Below are 20,497 nucleotides of genomic sequence, written 5' to 3' on the forward strand. Positions count from 1 at the left end.
AGCCCTACATGCCAAAAAATATGTGCAAAGACATTAGTCAAATTCTATGACTGGGTCCGGTTTCCCTATATGGGCACACCCCAGCGGTGTACCCCATATGGGGTCCTCCCAAGTTATCTCCCACATACCTGCACACATACATGTATATATTTCTATTTCCTTCAAGAGCAAAGTCTTTCATTGTTTTGGTGAATCAGTCAAAGACACCTAGTCACAACAACCCAAGGCTAGAAGGTATAAGCTCCGTGGATGGTTACCTTGAAAAACTGCTCCACAGCTTTTGCATCTTGTTTTTTTGGGGCTGGGTGGGCGGTTCCATTTATATAGGAGTCCGTCTCTCATGCTTATCTTCGTTATTCAATCACATAGAAGTCAATGCGCCCTAAAATGAAAAAGGGGAAAAAGGGCATTTTTGTGAATAGCCATTTGATCCGTCATTTTCATAGTAGGTGCAATATATTGCTGGTCCCCTTAAATTACACAGTTCAGTTCATCATGCATGCAGTGTGCCCCTGGTCGTGTTGTGTGTAGTTGCTCGACCGGTCCGAAGAACACTACCATATATTCCCTGTGTCCCGGAGGTACAGCAACGCTGTTCATCAATTCGCAAGAGACTTATTGCCAAGATGCATCTTCGTGGAGTAAAGAGGCTTGGCGGACAGCGCATCCGATATGCAGCTTCTATAGTCTTACTGTCGGTCTGCATCTGACTATGCTCTGGATGTTGTCGGTGCGGCGTGTGTCACAGAGGATTCTTGCGCGCCGCGGCAGCAAGAAGTTGCAAAGGAACCACACTTGCGTCCTTATCATGACACGTTGGGGGTTTAAAGGCATGATGGGAGGTAGCCGGTCTGATGTGTCGCCCATTGTCTTACATACATTTTGATAGATATCAGTGTACATTGCACCCCTCAAGGTTGTCCTCTCATATTGCGTGGTCCTTTTCAGCTGTCTGCATATTAGTGTGCATTGAATGTTGTTTGTTACTGTGGAATTCACCAAGGATTCTGGAGCGCTGTAGACCCCAAATGTGGTTGCTAATCAACCAAACTAGCATCTGTGTTATGGCGTGTTAGTTATTCGCGGCATGGTAGCGGTTTGTCAACCTGCCGGATTGGTCATTTTAAAATTTTAATTTTCTGATTTTTTTATTTTGTTTTGTTTTCGGGAGTACAAACGTTGCAACATGTGTCAATGTGCATTGTCACCCCTTTTGACATGCATTTATGGGAACGTTTATGATAATCAGAGGTTGCGTTGCCCACAGGTTCTGACAGTAGATAATAATGGTAGGCAACTAATTTGGTGCCCTAGTGTAACTAGTAAATTCAACTCTAAACTAGAGTTGTTCTATGCTTCCTTGAACCAGGAAGAGAAAAATAATGTATTGGGGGTTCTTTTTCTGATTTCTTTAGGGAACAAGCCACAACTCTTACAGGTTCTATGAGCAAAATCAGGGTATACAACTACACATTTAATAAAACCATACAGGAGGATTAAAAGTTCTAAGAAGGAAGTGTTAGGTTTTTATCCAGAAAACAATATGGTCAGAAGCTCGTCCTTAATATGCTTAATATGCTGTATCTGAAATTGTCAAAATATGTTAGCCTCCAGTACAGTCCCAGCTGCCGAGGTAGCAGTGCTAGCTGGGTGAAGTCCAAGGAAGACGCAGAGGAATCAGGCAAGGGAAGGCATTTACAGAGCAATCCAGAAGGCAGGAAAGGAAGGAACAAAGGAAGCAAAGAAACAGGAGGGGCAACCAAGAGCAAGGATACTCAGAGCGTCAATTACATGGGAACTAACCTATGTGTTCTGACATTTAATCTCTGATGCTGGCATGTTATGAAGCGGCTTCCGTTACGGGAGTCTGTAACATCACAAACGAGATGACATAATTCCTGTCCAGCATTGACACAACCGTCCCCACATCATTGGCCATCTTGGCAAGGGCTGGGGATGGAGCTAGGTGGCAGTCATGTTTATCTGGGCTTTTCAAAAGACAAAAGGTGCTCTGGATGCAGTCATGCTTCCAGAGGGACCAATTACTCAATCGTCTATTCCTGACAGGATGACACCTGAACTGAAAATTGGAATTCAACAAAAACAGTACAAGCAATTAAGACACTTAAAGCAGCAATATAAAAACCGGCTGAAGAATTACAATTATACTCTCTGGTTGAAGGACTGTAACTTAATGCTTAGTACTACATTAAATAAACAGGCACAATGTCTTTGGAAGCTAATTAACTCAACTGACCCAAAACAGGAGAGGTGTCAAATAAATTCAATAGCAGAAAACACACGGATGGATCACTACCGAGAACTATATACTGATCCTGGGGGAGACCACAAAAGTCTTGATCCCTTCATAATTAACTCATATCATATCGAGTTCATGCTGGATGATATTTTAGATCAGATAACAAAACTTAAACCATCAAGGGCGGTGAGCCCTGAATACCTATCTAATATCACCTTGAAGGGAAACCCCATATTATGTGGAATCATGCCTTATTCTCTTTTTAAAGACACTATGCAAACTGCCCATGTACCATTCTCTTGGAAGGTATCATTCATTGTCCCCATTCTCAAGAAGGGTAATTGCCTGGAGCCTGCAAATTATCACCCTATTGCCATGCTTGTTGTGGTTAGCAAGGTCTTTGCCTCCATAATCTTGTTTGAACTAAATAACAAGGCATAGGCAGACGACCAATGCAACAAATACCAATCTTGCTTCCGTAAAGGAGTAGGAACCAAGTTAAATGACTTCCTTCTCTCTCTTTTCCAACAAGAAACATTACGGAAGAAATGGCCAATTTATTTGTCTTTCATTGATTTGTCTAAGAAAACAAAATGGGGATGGAATGAAGGTAAGATTCAACCATATTTTGCACACATCCCTTTGCATATTTATTATGTACTTTTGAAATGTGTATGATGTTTACAACTTTTTTATCTTCTGTCTAAAGCCAGCTGAATGTGGCTATGAAAACTGAAAATGAAATAAAATTAATTAGGTTGGATCTTACCTTCATTCCCTCCCCTTGTTGTTGTCTTTGATACATTAAGCCCATGTAATCAGGGTTTATGGGGGTACCTACCTTTTCATCTGCGTGATGTTTTATTGTTTTGTCGACAGCTTTCGATTACGTTTGTCAGAAGCTACTTTGGAACAAGCTGAAGTATTGACACCCTTTTAGGTATTATTATCTTTTTACATTTGGATACCCATATCAGAATCAGGCTAGATGCCGAGGGCCACATGTTGGATCCAGTGGAAACTTTCAGAGGCCTTTGCCAGGTCTGTGTTTTAGCCCCCTCCCTTTTCAATCTTTATCTATCAGAATAGGGTAATAAACTAAATGAAGCAAAATATTTCCCACCTAAACTGGGCCTGCTGCAGATTCATTATTTGGTTTATGAGGATGATCTTGTAATCCTGGACAGAACTCTGATTGGGCTTCAACGAAGCCTGATTGCTCTCCAGGATTACATGATGGAGAACAATCTAAAAATGAATTGCAATAAGTCAGAAATGCTTATTTCAATAATACTAGTAGAACAACTAGCTTTCCATGGTATTTAGAAGGATCTATGTTAGAAGTAGTCGGCCACTTTGATTTTTTAAGGCTTTATGTTCGATAAAAAACCTGTTGCAACTTATACATTTAATAGATTTCATGTTAGATGTATTTTGTTTGCAGCCCAGATGAAAAAAACAATCTCATGGTGTGGATGCTTTATGTTATTACCAGTTATATCTTATTATAAAAATGAAAGTTATCCCAAGCCTATTCTATGGATCAAGATTCTTACAACTCGAGATGAGCACTTCTGGTCAAAACTGGAAGGGATAATTTGGAGAAGGACCTTAGCCCTGCCCAATTGTTTCCCCATGTCAGTCTTCCTGTATGAACTGTGTCTCCTTTCCTGAGCCTCGATTGTGACTTGGAAAGCACTGATGTTATATAGGAAAGTTGTTGATCCTCTAGAGAAATCCCTGTATTCTGACTTAAAAATGCTGTTGGAAGAAGTAAATGACAGGTATTACATAACTGGGCGGCAAAATGCAAGAAGACTTTAATTACTCTGAATTTAACTGATAAGATCTTGCCAGAGAACGGTTTTGCTGTCAAAAGAGCCATACGTGATTACGATTGTTGCAGCAGAGGAAAAGCCATACAACACTGTTAATGTCTATCAGTGAAAGGATATGTCACCAATGGAGCGCATAGTACATGTATTTTAGACTAAATCTTTTACCCTCCAAAGAGGTGTTAGGCTTCAGGTACTAAGCCCCTTAAAGTGAATCACTTAGTCATTTTTTGTTGGTTATTGAAGTAATCAAAACATTACTACACTTGTTTATTGCCCAAAACTCCAAGCCAAAAGCCACTCATTTTTTAAATACTTTTAGAGGATGACAATGCTTGAACAAGAGCTCATTTGTGGCTTTGGATATGGGCTGGAACAAAGGTTCCATAATCTTAGCAACCCTGCAATATTTGTGTGCAATTTTAGACATGAATATTGTATAATAGAGGTGATTCATATTCCAAATTGGATGTGTTAAAGTTGGGTAGTAAGGGAAATTATGTATTGTGGTTTAATGGTTATAATTTTTGATGTTAACCTTTGTATTGTGAATTCGAGTGTTTTATGAAATTATAATGAACTGGGCATTTTAGGTATTTAATCTATGATTACTTAAGTATATTGTATGTGTTACAGTACTGTGTGAGGTTTAATGAAAACCAAAACACACATTCAAAAAAATATATATTCTTTTTCTCTACTTTATAAAGTCAAGATGGAATGGTGCAATAGATTTAAATTACCATAATTTTCTATGGGTGTAGAAACTACACTCCTGATCCTGTTTAAGTATCTATGGCTTTCACAGATGATGCATTATCAAGCAATTCTTAATTAGGCTATGGGTGGACATCTTTAAATCACAGCCAATGTTCACTGTTTCTGTGAAAATGCTTTGGGTACACATGAATGAGGTTTTAATTAATTAAATTACAAAGATCTGCTTGCAGGCTGTACAGAAGTGTTATATGTATCACAATGCATGCGCAGCTCAGAAATGTATTTTGGGATTGGGCTGAAATGGGATCTCACTTGATTTTTTAAATTTAGTGAGAATGAACTGTTCATTTTCCATTACAAATTCAATGTGTTTTAGTAGTAACCTTTAAAGACCACCACCTTGTGGGACTAAACAGAACATTATTACAGAGAGCATATATCATTTTATTTGAGGAATTCTCTCACTGACTTTGGAATAACCCTTTTGAGTGTTTTGTATCAGCAAGGACCCTTGAATATTGGAAATCTCCCAGTCAGGTAGGCCCCTTCTTATATGATTCCCTGATCCGTTCCTCTTCTCTATCATTATATCACAATGTTCAACATAACTTTGATTCTGTTGGATGAGCAGACTTATCTACTTGTCCTGTTCTTCGATGTGATTACTCTTCTAAAATATCTTATGGATCAACCTCTAACTCTCCTGAATGATGCATTGGATCTGGTTCAACATCATTGTTGTTTCTAGGGATGAAGAGGATATTCAGGGCAGCATATTGAAACTAATAGTGTTTTGTTTCTGGAACTCATCAACATTGCATCTAAGCTAGTCATTGTTGCCAGCCACTTTGCAAACTGTGATATGAATCTCAATATCATGCTGCTGGACCTCAGTCATCTCAATGTAGGTGACACCAGCATTTTCCAGACACTTTCTATTCTGGAGCCTATTGCATTGCGGTGTATGGGTATGAGGGTGGTTCATTTCCTAGAATTGTTGGCAGCGACTGGAGTATGGCAGCTGGCAAGAAAGGCGCAGAAATGATCTGGAGCCCTACCAAAGGTGTAGGGATAAAATGACTTAATTCTGCAGCCAGACAAACTGGTACGTGCCCCTCAGGAGGTGTGGTCCATCAGCATGTGTTTGCATCCTGGTATTTTTGGGCACTGTATAAATCCAATCATGCTGTTTAATATGTCATGTCTTTAGGGGCATATACCTCCCTGGTATCTCCTTTGTGGGAGTTAATGGTATTAGTAGTTGTTTTTATATTGTTGGTTATTATTATTTCTATTATTATTATTATTATTATTAGGGTGAGGGCATGTAATTTGGAGCAAAGGATCTACAAGTATTAAGGGGAGGAAAGAGTGGGGAGCAGATCATCCACCCTCAGGTAGGGTGGGGAGAGGAGGGCGTGTGGAGCTAGGTGTTAGGGAGGAGACATTATTTGAAGAGGAGAAGATGATCTTGAGCTCTTTCCTGAACTATTTAAGTGAGGAGGTAAGTTTGATGTTGATGGGGAGGAGGTTCCAGATTCTTGGGGCATAGACAGAGAACGCATGTCTTCTGACTCTTTCCTTCTTGCACTGTCGAGTGCAAGTTTGCACATGTGCTTGCTTCTTGCGGAGTAGGCCTCTGCAGATGCTGAATTTCTCCAGTGAGGTAGTCTGGGGACTTCAGGGGAACTGCTGTGTAGATGATGCAGCAGGATTTGAATATGATCCAGGCTTGCAGTGCGAGCCAGCGCAATTCTATAAGGATCGGGGTGATGTGGTTGAATTTGCAGAGTCCTTTGATGAGTCGTGCTGCAGCATGCAGGACAAATATCTGGGGTGTCAGGTTAGTCACCAGAAGGACTTCCAAGAGGTCATTGCCACCATCCACGTGGAAGAGGACCATGGCTTGGACAGCAGACCTGAAGTTGTTTTCTGAGATGAAGGGCTTGATTTTCCACAGGAGAGAAGGTTGTTACCAAGCTGTTTGTATCTTCCTTGCTATGTGCAGTTTGAAGAACTGTCTTTCGATGTTGAACCCAAGGGTCTTAGCACAGGTGGCCAGCTGGGGTGTGAAGCCCTCAAAATTCATATCAGAGAGCCAGGTCTGGAAGTCAGGATGTTCAGTGTTGTTGGTCAGCAATAGGAATTCAGTCTTGGAGTGGTTGAGCTTGAGGTAAGCACTGTTGATCCATGACTGCATCAATGGGAGGCAGGCCTTGACCCTGTGGTTATTTTTGATGGAGGATGATATCTTAAGGCAGAGCTGTGTGTCATTTGCATATTGGTGGATGTGAATGTTGTGTGGAGCGGGGAGGGTTCAGAATGGCTCCATATAAATTTTGAAGATCATGGGGGAGATCATGGATCCTTAGAGGACTCCACAGGTGATGGGTAGAGTGGGTGAAATGGAGGAATCAATTTGTATGAACTGGTAGTGATTAGGAAGGTAGGATTTAAACCATCTGAGGACAATGCTGCTGATCCCCATGCAATGATGTAGATTGTCAGTGAGTATGACTTTATTTTTCAGTCCAGGAGGTCACCACTTTGAATGTAATGTGTGGCAATTTTCTACAATAACTATGTTGGACAAGGGCTAGAGTACAGGAAAGGGATTGCTCAGGTGGTCCAGAATTATGAAATGTGGTAGGGCCTTAACTCCAGTACTTTCTTATCTCAATCTTTTATTAGATCAGATAGAAGTAGGAACTTCAACTTCAATTTCCAACATACAACGATTCACCTTTCAGTTACTTTCTCAAAAACTTCCCACCATTAGTGTATCTGAATTCAAGCAAATTCTCAATGTGTCAAGTAATTTTCCTTCCAAGGTCGAACCGTCAGAATTGTTTTCATTCATCCACATTCACAATGTGCTCTAGGAACTTTCCTTTCAAGTTCCTGCCATCACCATTTTTCAACTCAGTGTGTTCAAGGGACTTTCGCTCCAATTTCCAGTCTGCAGTTTCTCTTTTGAATCACTTTCTTAACTCACTCTAAGAAATGTTCCTGAAAATTCCAGCAAGCATCCTTTCTCCTTTCAATCTCAGTCTCACTTGCTTTCTAAATGTCCTATCAGAGTTTTCCTTCTCCTCTCTATCTGATGGCCTTCTATTCAGTTCTCTCTCTCTCTTCACATTGGTGGGAGTCATAATGCACACATCAATCTTGGTTGCATTTACGCTCTTTCTTCCATCCTGGGCTGTCATGCATACCTTCCAGCCAGGAAAACCTAGGGTGGCTTTGCATGGTCCCATCATCTGGCATTCTTCTTCTGTCTTTTGCTCACAGCCTCTCTTTGTGTTATCCCATTTTCCTGCCATCTGGTAATGTTGCTTCTCTAATCCTCACTGCTGCTTATGGACACTAGTACTACCAACTTAATCCCTCTGCTTGCATTCTTTGACTCTATAGCATCTCTGCCTACACCTGCAGTGCAGCTCTGTCAGGTTCTTAGTCTCTCTTATTTCTCCCTCCTTTTCTCGCCATGCAGTGCCACAGGCCCATCACTTTATCATGGTCATTTAAGAAGGACTCATGTTTCTGTATTTTACTTAATGGCTTGGAGGACATAGCACCACAATATCAACACAGGGGATATATCCCTCCATGATGTTTTGAGTGACATCTGTTAGACAATGAGAGTGAAGGTTGCGTTGTCTATGATGTCACTCAGGAATCACAAAGTGAAGTAAACCCTTTTGTTGATAGGTGCCCCTATAAAATGTTATTTTGTGTATGCCCATTCTGCATCCTTTTTGCACCATTGGCTTTGTCTCCATGAACTAGAAGTAAAAGAGGAGGGTAACGGACGCACATTGACAAAAAGACAACCTTTGCCATAAAGAACACCTGGAGACTTTCTATTCTCCCCTTTTATCTTTTGTCCCAATCACAATCACCAGGCAGACTAACTAAATGCTCTAATCACCTGCTCTGAGGTCATGTCAGTGGAGTATGATTTCCATATTGTATCGGGATTTTATTTAAATAGAGTATCTAGTGGTACCAGTAAAAGATACAGCTCACTGCAAGCAGGCAGTGGGTTGTGGTGTTGTTTCTTATCAGATAGACACAGACTGGTTAATAACACTTTCAAAGAACATTGGCCATGTAGAGGAATGCTAAGTGCTCTAGTCTGGTAACCATCTTACTAGTAGAAACAGCTGGAGAATTTTAATCCAACCTTTTTGCATGTCATTTGAGCAATAATTGAACAGAGTTATGGGTACTGCAACATATAAGCGATGAACTGTCATCTGCAGAAAGCAAGAATGCAAAGGCTATGGCCATCAAAGCATTTCCTGACAACACCTGTTTCTATGCCCAGAGAATACTGCCTGATCTACTTTAAAAGAGTGCTATACAGCATTGATAAATACCTGAAACTGCCCAAACATTTATGCTAGAGACAAAAGTATACACATTCATAAAAGGAATAATTTGTGCATGTAGAGGATATATTTTGTGCATGCAAGTGAGTCTCTAGAGGAAATAGTTTAGACATTTCACTTTAATCAATTACAGAAAACCTAGAATATTGATTTGAAAAGGTCTAAATCACTATTAAAATGTCATTATTTGGCAGAATGTGAAATTTATGCAAATCAAGTTATTGAAGAATGCAAGTAATTTAGTAAAAGTTTCACTGTGATATCACCGAAGTGGATCTTTACAGAGGGATGAACTAAGCATGTAACTATTCACCAGAGTGAAAATGAGATCACCAAACATACCAATAGGCAATAAGGTTGTTTGATTTTGATGATATTTCTGAGAATAAAGTAACTAATTATATTGTTAGATGAATAAGATCATGCCGCATCAGAGAAACACACATATGCGAGAGGCCTGGTTTCTAAATTATCCAAGGCCTTACTGAATTCAATCCAGTGGGTGAAAGAATACACCTGTCTTTTCCGCGCCCTTACATTCTCTGCATTGACTGTCCTCTTCTTTCCTCTTCACTACCTCATTGTCTCAGGCACAACTGTCCTCTCCTGTCCGCTCCACTCTCTCAGTCTGTCTGCCTCCTCTGCCCTCTACTGTCTGCTTTACTCCCTCAGTCTCTCCACCTCTGCTTGCCTGTCCTTTCTGCTCTGCTAACCTATACCTGCCAGTGCAGACTCCCTCAAATTACTCTTCATCACCGCTGCCACCCGCATTAGTTTGCTGAGGAACCTTTATAGGGTCACAGACCTGAGCTCTCCATCAGTGAATATGCGACTCCAAGCAGATGTAGTGCACAGTCCTTTCCACACTTGGTTTGGTGAGTCAGATTCAACATCTGGTTCACAGCTGTAACTTGTTGGGTTGCTAATAGCAATGCAGCTCCATAGGGTGAACCATTGAAAAGGGTTTCTGCCATCCTGTTGATGCAATCCAACCCCAGCAGGGTAGGAAAGTTGCCAGTTCTTTTTTCTGATATGGAACCATTGCACAATAGTGAGCAGATTCTAATAACGGGGCCCCACCATCACTGTCCTTCAACCTAGTACCTTGGTGTCTGCACAATTCCTTAATAAAGGACCCTGCTAATTTTCATAACCAAGCAAATTATCAGGTGGGTCATAACACTCAAGCGGAGATCTGGAGTAATAAAGAATCAATATAATTTAGTTATCTGATGGGGAACCCGGAGGACTCTCCATAATCTTCCTCCAGGCCCTATAAATGGATCGGGTAATGGCACCCACCCCTCATGAACTCCATAATCTCATTCCCTAAACTACAGAATGGAATATCAACATCAGCACTGTACCTGAGAGTTATGGCAGCAGGCCCAATGTTCCAGATCCAGTAGAGAACAAATAGTGTGAATAGACTTGCCCCCCTACTGAAAATTGTATCTTGGAGCAGTATGCAATTGCAGATATTAGACTGATGAGAATTCACAATGTAGTGTTATCTGAAAGTTTTTCTGCAAGGTATTGGTTTATTAGCCAGACTTCATCCTATGTGTTGCTATCCTCATCAACCCTATCTTCTGTGAATAAAGAGAAATAAAATATTTCAGAGCATATTAGCAAAGCAAAGGGACAAAGAGAACAAGAAACAAAGTGCACAACTTTCAGGGCTGTACAAGGAGGATGCAGTTGATAATAGCTTTGGGTCTACAATAATTGATAGTTAAGTAAAAAACAATTGCATTCTTTACATAGTATATTCATAATGAAAAATGCTCATTACAAGGCCTTGTAATATTTCCCAACATAATAACAATGAAAGATAGATTGTTAAACAACGACTTGGACTACACATTAAGACAATGTGGTTAGAACATCTACAGTTATTCCCACCATGTTCAATATCTTCCAATATCCATGTCTCTTTATAGAGAAGCCAATTATAATAGGTTACATTTTTCCAGATGAGATATCCCACACTGTCAAATATGTTTACAAGCCTGCAGCATTAGAGAGACAAGTAGCAGCTACCACCAGAACAGCATTTGTCATGGGTAGAGTGCATTATGATAGCTGGAATGTGTGGCCAAACCAGCAATTTAGTGCTAGCCTGACTATATTGCACCTCTTTTTTTTCTCTCCTAATCGATATATTTTCAGAAATGAAGGATTAAAAGTGTGGTCCCTTATTTCTACTACTGCATTAATAGGAATTGATAACTGAACAGTTTCAGCAAGAGAAATAGAATTGCTGATTTGTGATAAATGGTTTGATAAAAATTGGGAAGAAAAACATGTTAATGTTAAATCTGTATCAATGTTTAGCTGTGTGGTGTGACATAAAGGTAGCTTCTGTTACAATGTGATTGCCACCACACAGAGAATAGATTTTCTCAGTGTATTTTTTTCAAAGGCTTGTACTTTGCATCTGTAGCTATGGACAATGAAGGCACAATTTATCTAAAAGTAGGTCACCTGTACCCTGTATAAGTCCATGCATCAAAATGACAATTTGATAAGCAGGAGCTAAAGCCAGGTCCTGGAAATCAGTTGTCAGCCTCTGAGTAGGAGCTACTGTTGGGGAAACAAGGATCAGGTGTATTGCGTGCCACGCGTGCAACTTCCTTTGCAACTTCCTTGTGAGATGAAAACTATGGGCCTGATTCACAAAGCATTTTTCAATGTGAATTTTTCAATAGAAAATTGCTTTAAAAATTAGCCCGTATATATTTTTCTTCATCACACCTTTTATTTATTTATTTATTTTTACATTTGTATAGTGCACAAGGCAGCCCCTAGGCATCGCGGCGCTGTTACTTTTAGTTACACTTAGTTACAGGAGCAGTGCAGTACATTATGCATTTAGGTGAAACGGTACATTACATTATGCATTTAGGCAGGTGTAGGTTAGGTAGCTGTGGTGTGGTGTGGTTATGTGAAGAGTAGTGTTTTGACAGCTTTTCTGAAAGCTAGGTGAGAGCTTTCACCTCTGAGTGTGGGTGGCAACGTGTTCCATTGCGTAGCTTCTAGATAGGGGAAGCTGGTGCCACCAGCTCGAGCTCTCTTAAATTTGGGCGCTGTGAGCATGTTTGCACAGAGTGTTCTAGTAGGTCTGGATGTAAAGATGGGGTGGACTTTCTCAGAGAGGTAGGTGGGAGTGGTTTGGTGAATACATTTGTGTGTCAGTGCAAGGGCTTTGAAGATAACTTTCTCTTTGATAGGAAGCCTGTGTGATTCTTTCCTTACATCTGTGATGTGCTGTCTTCTAGGGATGCCTAGGTCTGCTCGTAGGGCATTATTTTGAATGACCTGTAGTTTAGCCAAGTTTTTAGTGGAGGTTCCTAAGAAGAGGACATTGCAGTAGTCCAATCTTGATCCAGTAGTGGCTCGTGCGCTGGTAATGGAGTTTTCTTTAGTTAGGAATGGTCTGGCTGCTGTCATGAGTTTGGCGTGGTAGGCTGCCGCAGAAGCGACCCATTCTGCTTCAAATGTTTAATAAAGGTTCCCTACTATTGTCCTGCATAAAGAAGGAATAGTTTTTGAGACAATTCCTAAAATTAGGAATAGTTGCAACATGTGAATGAATGGTTAATGAATGGTTATCTACTGTGCCTTTATTGGGCCTGATTGATTCAAGTGTTTTATAATGGCGCAATGCCATAGGGAAACGTTCTGTGAATCAGGCCATTGTGTCCCAGTAATACAAATAAAATAATAGGGTCCATAAATATTATTAAGTTGCACCTTTTCACAAATTCCCCAAAACAAAGAGTAAATGTCACAATGGCATATTCTAATAGAACAGGATTCTTTGGGGAGGCAGTGGTGGTTCTATGAAGGTTTTTTTGACAAATGGTAAGTTATCCGAATTAATTTTGGCCTTTATTGCTGATTTTTTTACCACAAACGTTCTTCCGCCCCCACTTGCCCCCTTTGCTATATACCTTACCCACATTTACCATCTACCTATTTTTGGTAAAAGGAAGCAGTAGAAAATGTGGCAAAAATGCATTTGGTGAAGTTGCCATTCAGCAAAAGTGGGGTATACCTCAGCGGTAGCCCCTGGAAGAACTTGTTGTTCAGCTAGCCAGCATCCTTTAGGCTACATGAATGGGCCACATACTTTCAGGTACTTTGATCGTGCTATTCTAATGTAAATAAAACACATATTTAATTGTCAAACATTCAAGTTCTTTTTTTAAAAGAATTGAGGGTGTGTGTGTAATTCACATCTTGCCTCATCTCAGATATTTAAAAAGAAAGCACATTTGGTAGCATAGGGATTATCACTTCATAAAAAGGAAAAGGTAATAGCTGAATAACCAATGGGTTCATCCAGAAATCCATGTCACAATATTTTTGATTCTGCTGAAGTATCTCTCCATGTGTGTAATTTGTTTTTCCCTAACTGATACGTTAATATGTGGCAGAACATCACCGTAGCATAATTTTTGTTTCAAGCTCTTTAGTCAATAGATAATGAATGTCTGTGTGATGTGATTATTGGGTGTACTGACATACCTTCCTTAACACTGTATCCCATACACCCATCAATGACTTCAGTGTGTTGTGGCGGGTTAGAAGAAAGACACATGTGACATGTGTCAGGGTGGTTTATTAAAATAAGACATATAAGGCATAACATTCCCTATCACTATGGGTGGTCCCTACCTATCATACTAACTAAGGTGCTCATCTGCCAGTCGTGGGAGTCCAAATAATGAAGTCTGCCATCCGCAACTAGCCGAGCTGTCCCTATCATTATGTAAACTAACTTAGGTTTGGAGAATGACTCTCTTCCCCTTACGATACTTCTAGTATCATCCTATAAATCAATATGGAATGTTAGGGTGGGGGCAGGCAGGCCGAGCCATGCTAGGAGTCCATGGATGATGAACTCACGGAAGGCCTAACTCCTTCCTCTGCCCAAAAGAACACAAGGTCCACACAAGTAGCAAGGTGCAGCTGAGGTTTATTGCAACCCACAAAACAACAGGGATTACATGCATGAAGGGAAGTCCATGCACGTCTCGTCGTACTCAGGCTCACAGGCCAGTTTTGATGACGTATGACGTCATAATCTGGCTCACATTCTAGGCCCTTCTCCAAAACCTACCGCCACTCCTGATAGGTTGCTGAGTGGTGGTTCCCAAATAGGAGCCTATAGAACTGTGGTGTTATTGGACAAGGCTGTGTCAGGTGTTAGGCTTGGCCCATCCCCAAAAACTGATACTAACTATTTGTTACAGTATGCAGACCCTGTGATTGGTCAGTGACCCCTGCTACCCACCCATAGGGCCATGATTTCTAATTGGCTGAGCCGCAGGCCCCCAAGCCTGGGACAACTTTAGTTCCCAGCCCGCTAGGCACCTGTTCATTGTTCAAGTGGAACCATGTGTTGGTGATGTGCAACAATGTGTCTGGAGCGTAACTGTGTGTAAACCATAACTGCCATGAGAGCGCTCCGTTTCCCAATGCAGAACTGTAGCTTGAGTGTAGCAACTTTGTTGCAACCATTGTCTGATCCGTGAGGCAGTTGGCTCTTCCCAGCCGCCAATTCTTGACTCCTTGTCAGCTCAGCCGGATCACGTGCTTGAACACCACTTTTGTGAGCAGAGGAGCTCTGAATTATTCTGTGTTTGTCAGAGAGTGCGCCTCTCCTGCAGCCTGTCACTTTGGTTCAGGTCAAGGAATGTCATTTGCAACATTGCAACCTTGTCAGTGGCTTCATTCCTGCCCCAGTGGTTCTGCTTGCACAGCAGTCTGTGAGGCTTGAGTTTTTTGTAATTCGATTGTGGCCTACTAGATTTCCCTATGCCATGGTCTGGCTTCTACTGTATGCGTCTTCCATAGTGTCCATTGATTAGTGTGTCATGGCTGTCAGGTCCCTCAGGTGCTCCTGCCATAACATGGGGTTATTTGCATGTAAGCATCTGCAAGCATTTACACAAGCTCTTCTTTGCTTCTTGTGTTCCTGCATTGCTGTGGCAAGTCTAATGGAAAAATAATAAACGTGCAGACAGTGTGTGTGTGTCACTGTCCTCTAACTCATAGAACTGTATACCTGTATTCTTTGGGTAGTTGGGTGTGTGAGTGTCTCAACTGTGCGGATGGCATGTGTGCTTTGTGTCTAACGTAGCTATGTCGTTGTGATGTCTCTAATGACTTCAGGCATGGCTTCTCAGTGCTCTAGTCAATTCTGTCCATGTAGCAGTTTCCAGTTCCTTCTTGTATGTCTTCGTCAGTTCTGGGTAGAATTTGTACAGCTGCAGGGTTGTAGGGCCTGCTGAGAGGGTATCTTTCATGGTAGTGGTCCATTGTAGGAGCAGTGGGAATTGATGTGAGTTCATATGATCAGCGGCCGTATTGCCTTTGGTGCTTCTTCCGGTTGGGGGGTCTTTCGGGATGGAAGGCATATTCTGATCTTCCCTCTTCAGGAATCCTTAATTTTTCTCTTGTTACTTCTTTGATTAGTCTCTGTAATTCTTTAGTGAAGCATGTGAATATCATTTGTTCTTTAAAATGTTCTATTATGGTTTTCTTGCACCATTTAGCCTCTTGATTGGGTTTCTCAGTGCATTCTAGGATTCCCTTATTATCTGAGCTGTCAACCCCTCTTAAAGTATTATTGTTCAACTCACTTAGGTCTATCCAACCTTATATCTCTTGTACTGTTTGTTCATTTTACACTGTGTTATCACTGGCTTCCCAGTCGTATAGTTTAGCTTTTCAATAGTTTGCACTTTCCTGTTAGCAGACTATGGGCCTCATCACGAGTTGGGCGGTAATGCCGGCGGTATTACCGCTGGCGGTATTAGCCCTACTGCCAAACCCCCCGGTGCTATTAGCGCCGGATCACGGGTTTGGCGGTAATGGAATTCCCCATTCCCCACTGAGCCCATTCGAGAATGCCCCATTCCCCATTGGGCTCAATGGGGAATGTTCGCGCTCTTACCGCCAGCGGATTTCCCACCGGCGGTAATAGCTCAAATTTTTGGCAGATTTCCCCCCAACTCAGAGCTGGAGAGAAATCCGCCGAAGCCCTGTTTTGGCGGACCCTTAAATCCGGCAGTATTAGCGCGACTGCCGGATTTAAGGGTTACCTCCAAACTCATGATGAGGCCCATGTTTAATTTGCACTATTTTACCTTCTCCCAGTAAATTGGGATCACTGCACTTTCTCTTCCTTTGTTCAGGTTCCCAATAGCTTGTTCTTTCATGTTATTAGACTTTACCTCACTTGGTTTTCCAAGAGAAAAGGGAAACCAAAACTGATCAAGACACTAATAAGCTTATGTATGTAGATTTCAATGTTGCTTGAAATTTAAATGAAGTGTTGAACACTTCCCTAACTTCTCACGTCTAAATATTGAAAACAAATGACTAAGTTTCAAATGTGCTCAATTGATTAAAATTCAAGAGGTGTGATCCACAATACATTGAACACAATTGCCTAAACCACAATAATTGTGTATAGAATGCATTGCCAATAATAGGATAATTTCAACCTATTCATCATAAGCTTAACTTCAACAAATCAAACATGAACCAACATGTGTTTCAAGAGATTACTCTCTTCCTCAGGGCTCTGTACAGTTACTATATACAGTTACAAATGCCAATCTTATAGTGTCCTTAGTAAAGCTTGTGAATAATGTTTGTATTTAAGAAACAAGATGTTCATCATCGTGTCACTGCTTTCGTGAACACTCTCACACACCGCAATGAGAATGAACAAAATATGTTTGTGTCCCAATTTCAACAAACCATGATATCATTAATAGAATCATAAACAATGTATATAGTCAAAGAAAAAAATATGAAACAATATATAAAGCGAGGACACACACACTCAGAAAGCAAAGACAAAAAATAACAATTGTTAAAATGCACAAACTATTGTTATTATCAATATTCCTTGCGAGCCAGCCTTGAAGTAACAAGCTGTGCAATGCATGCATTGGGTGACGTGTGGTGAAGCACCTCGACCAACGCAACACCCAGGTGCACCATAAGGTGAGGCAAACTGTATTCTACTTGTACACATAGAAACAGACTCTAGGGTTATGGCCCTTAATGTGCACGAAATGTGCGAAAGGGCTGTTACTAGTCTACCTTTAACCCACAGTGGTACTATACCTAAGGGTCCACTAATACTAAATCCCATGGAGAAATGCCTGAGATAGAATTTTAGATTCATGAAATACATGCCGTAAATTAACATTAAGTCGCAATAACCGATACATGTTGAGTATTGTGATTAGTGTTGAGAACATTAATTTCTCCTCCATGTAAAAAACTATTTCAGAGACTGTAGGAGAATAAAAAGAAAATAAATTATACCTGCCAGACAATTCTGCAGGTAAAGCGGATAAAGTGTTGTTTATCATGACATGAAGAAATTGATCATTTCAAAAAACAAGTGCTCGTGTACACACGATTATATTCATTGTATTCACTTACTAATTTGGAGGAATCTGCTATTAAATACGGATGTGTCCAATATGATGTCACAATAAGGACCTGTCTGACGTGTTGTGTCGTGCTAGGAAAAGAAGACGTTGCAGCTGTGATAAGCATTGCAAATATCCTGGCTCGCCCTTGTTGAGTCTCTGGGGGAAGAGATATAACAAAGGACAAGTGTGCGTTAGCTAATGTGGTGCAATCTTGTTCAGGCTCAAGAAGTAAAACCAAATGTGGATCATGCTTACCTTATCTTGAATGAAAATGGTTTACCAGTGCGGATTGAAATCCCAAAACACTATATGACGGACCGCCTTCATTTTCATGGTATCTTGTGTGCATCTTAGTTAAAAGAGCAATAAAATAAGCCCGAGTTACTTAGAGACTGAAGCCATGGCCACCAAAGGTCAGTGGCTTAGACAACCATCTCAGTTTTTCAAATGTGGCACATGCAGTATGTGCAAATATGATTTAAATAGAGTAATCAAGATTCCGATTTACACAAATGAAATTAGGCTTTGACAGGGTTTCATTCATTGTAAAATAAAATATGTGATATACATTATATTCTGTTCATGTAACAAATTCTATATCGGAAGCACAAAACGAGAACTCAGATCGTGTATTTGTGAACATTTTTATTCCATCAGGACCCAGAATCTTCACTATCCATTAGCACAGCACTGGTGGTATGAACACAATGGAGAAGATGCAGGGAGTATTTGGTTTGCATGAGTCAGAAAGTTTAAGATGAGACATGAGAGGAATTTAAGATGAGACAATAGAGAATCAAACATGAGAAGAAAAGTGGCAAGATATATCTTTGAATTGAAAGCAATCAGAGATGGTCTTAATAGTGAAGCTGAACTTCATGTCTTGTTAAACTGAACTTTGTATACTCATTTTATGGACAATTGCACAATATCACATTCAATGGACTTGTGACTGCCATTGAGATCAGCAGCGGGTTTCTCGGGTGCACTTGGGTGGGGCAGCCTATATTTTCCATAGATTCTGTTCATATAGATGCATCAAAGGAACACACAAGTTAGTTTTAGGGGAGGATTACGTCAACATGATTTGTGCAGTCAACCATAACCAATGGTGTCTGCAATTATCTTCTCAATAAGTGAGACCTTTGATACAAATAATTTTCAACTCAGATACAAACCCCTTCCCATAGGGATTCATATATTCTGGAACAAGCTTCTCAAATGTTGCAGAATTGGGGTGTCAGTATCTCCCATGTGCATATATAACATTTTTCATTTATTATGACAACTCAAGCAACATTATCACGTGTTGTCATGTTAAAGGCAATCCACTTTACCAGGGGTAAATCCCACTTTGATCACAATCCATGTATGAATCTTCCATCACTTAATTCTGTGCGATATTCTCATCTACACATACAGAGCGCAATGCGCAATTTGCATTTTGGTATTTACAGCATAGTCTGATTTATTGGGCCGATCATAGTGGCCAGCACTTCATATCTTGAGGAAACACAAATCGTCCTTATCACTAGGTTCACACCTTAATATTTATCACCGACTTCAACTGTGTGCAACCTTATCATTATTTATGACGTTATGACAGAATCACATCTATCAGTGTGAACATTAACCCATTTGAATAAATAGCAATTGTATTATTATAGAGATGTGAGAGAATGTTAATAACAGTGAGCAATAACTGTTTCCATTATAGATCTACTAATTTATAGATGTAAAATATGTCCATCCATTCCTACGTGCGTCAGACAATATGGACAATGTGGTGGCCATATTCTCCAGCGTTTACATACATTTGTGCTTTTCAGTCCTTTTTCGATTTAAGCTTATGTGTTACCATTGTAACTTTGATGCACACAAGATACCATAAAAATGACAGCGATCCATCAAATCAAGTTTCAGGATTTCAATCCGCACTGGTAAACCAGTTTCCTTCAAGATAAGCTAAGCATGATCCTCATTTAGTTTTACTTCTTGTGCCTGAACCAGATCGAGCCACATTAGCTAATGCGCACTGGTCCTTTGTTATATCTCTTCCCCCAGAGACTCAACGTTATCAAGCGGATGAGCCGGGATATTTGCAGCTCTTATCACAGCTACAAGATCTTCTTTTCCTAGCACGGCACAACATGCCACACAGGTCCTTATGTGTGACATCAAATTGGACACATCAATATCTTATTGCAGATTCCTCCAGATTAGTAAATAAATACAATTAATAGTATTGTGTATACCCGAGCCCCCGTTTTTTTGTTTACGTTATCCATTTCTTCACGTCATAGTAAAGAACATTTTACCCACTATACCTTCAGACTTGTCTGGCAAGTATAATCAATTTTTTTTTCTTTTCTCCTACAATCTTTGAAATCGTGCTTCACATGGAGGAGTAATTCATGTTCTCAACACTAATCACAATACTCAAGTTGTATCCGTTAGTGTAACTTAATGTTCATTTACACCATGCATTTCCAGAATCTAAATTCTACCTCAGGCATTTTTCCACAGGATTTAATATTACTGGACCCTGAAGTATAGTACTACTGCTGGTTAAAGCTAGACTGGTAACAACCCTTTCACACATTTCATGCACTTTAAGGGCCATAACAGTAGAGGCCATGTCTATTTGGACGCGTAGTACATGTTTTTCCTCACCTTATGCTCCACCTCGGTTCTGCATTGGTCGGGTTGCTTGAGCACATGTCACACGATGCATGCATTGCACAGCTTGTTATTTCAATTTTGGTTAGCAAGGAAAATTGATAATAACAATGTTTTGAGCATTTTAACAATTGTTTTTTG

Source organism: Ambystoma mexicanum, chromosome 7q, assembly GCF_040938575.1.
Source record: "Ambystoma mexicanum isolate Mex_15411 chromosome 7q, UKY_AmexF1_1, whole genome shotgun sequence".
In the NCBI taxonomy this organism is placed as follows: domain Eukaryota; kingdom Metazoa; phylum Chordata; class Amphibia; order Caudata; family Ambystomatidae; genus Ambystoma; species Ambystoma mexicanum.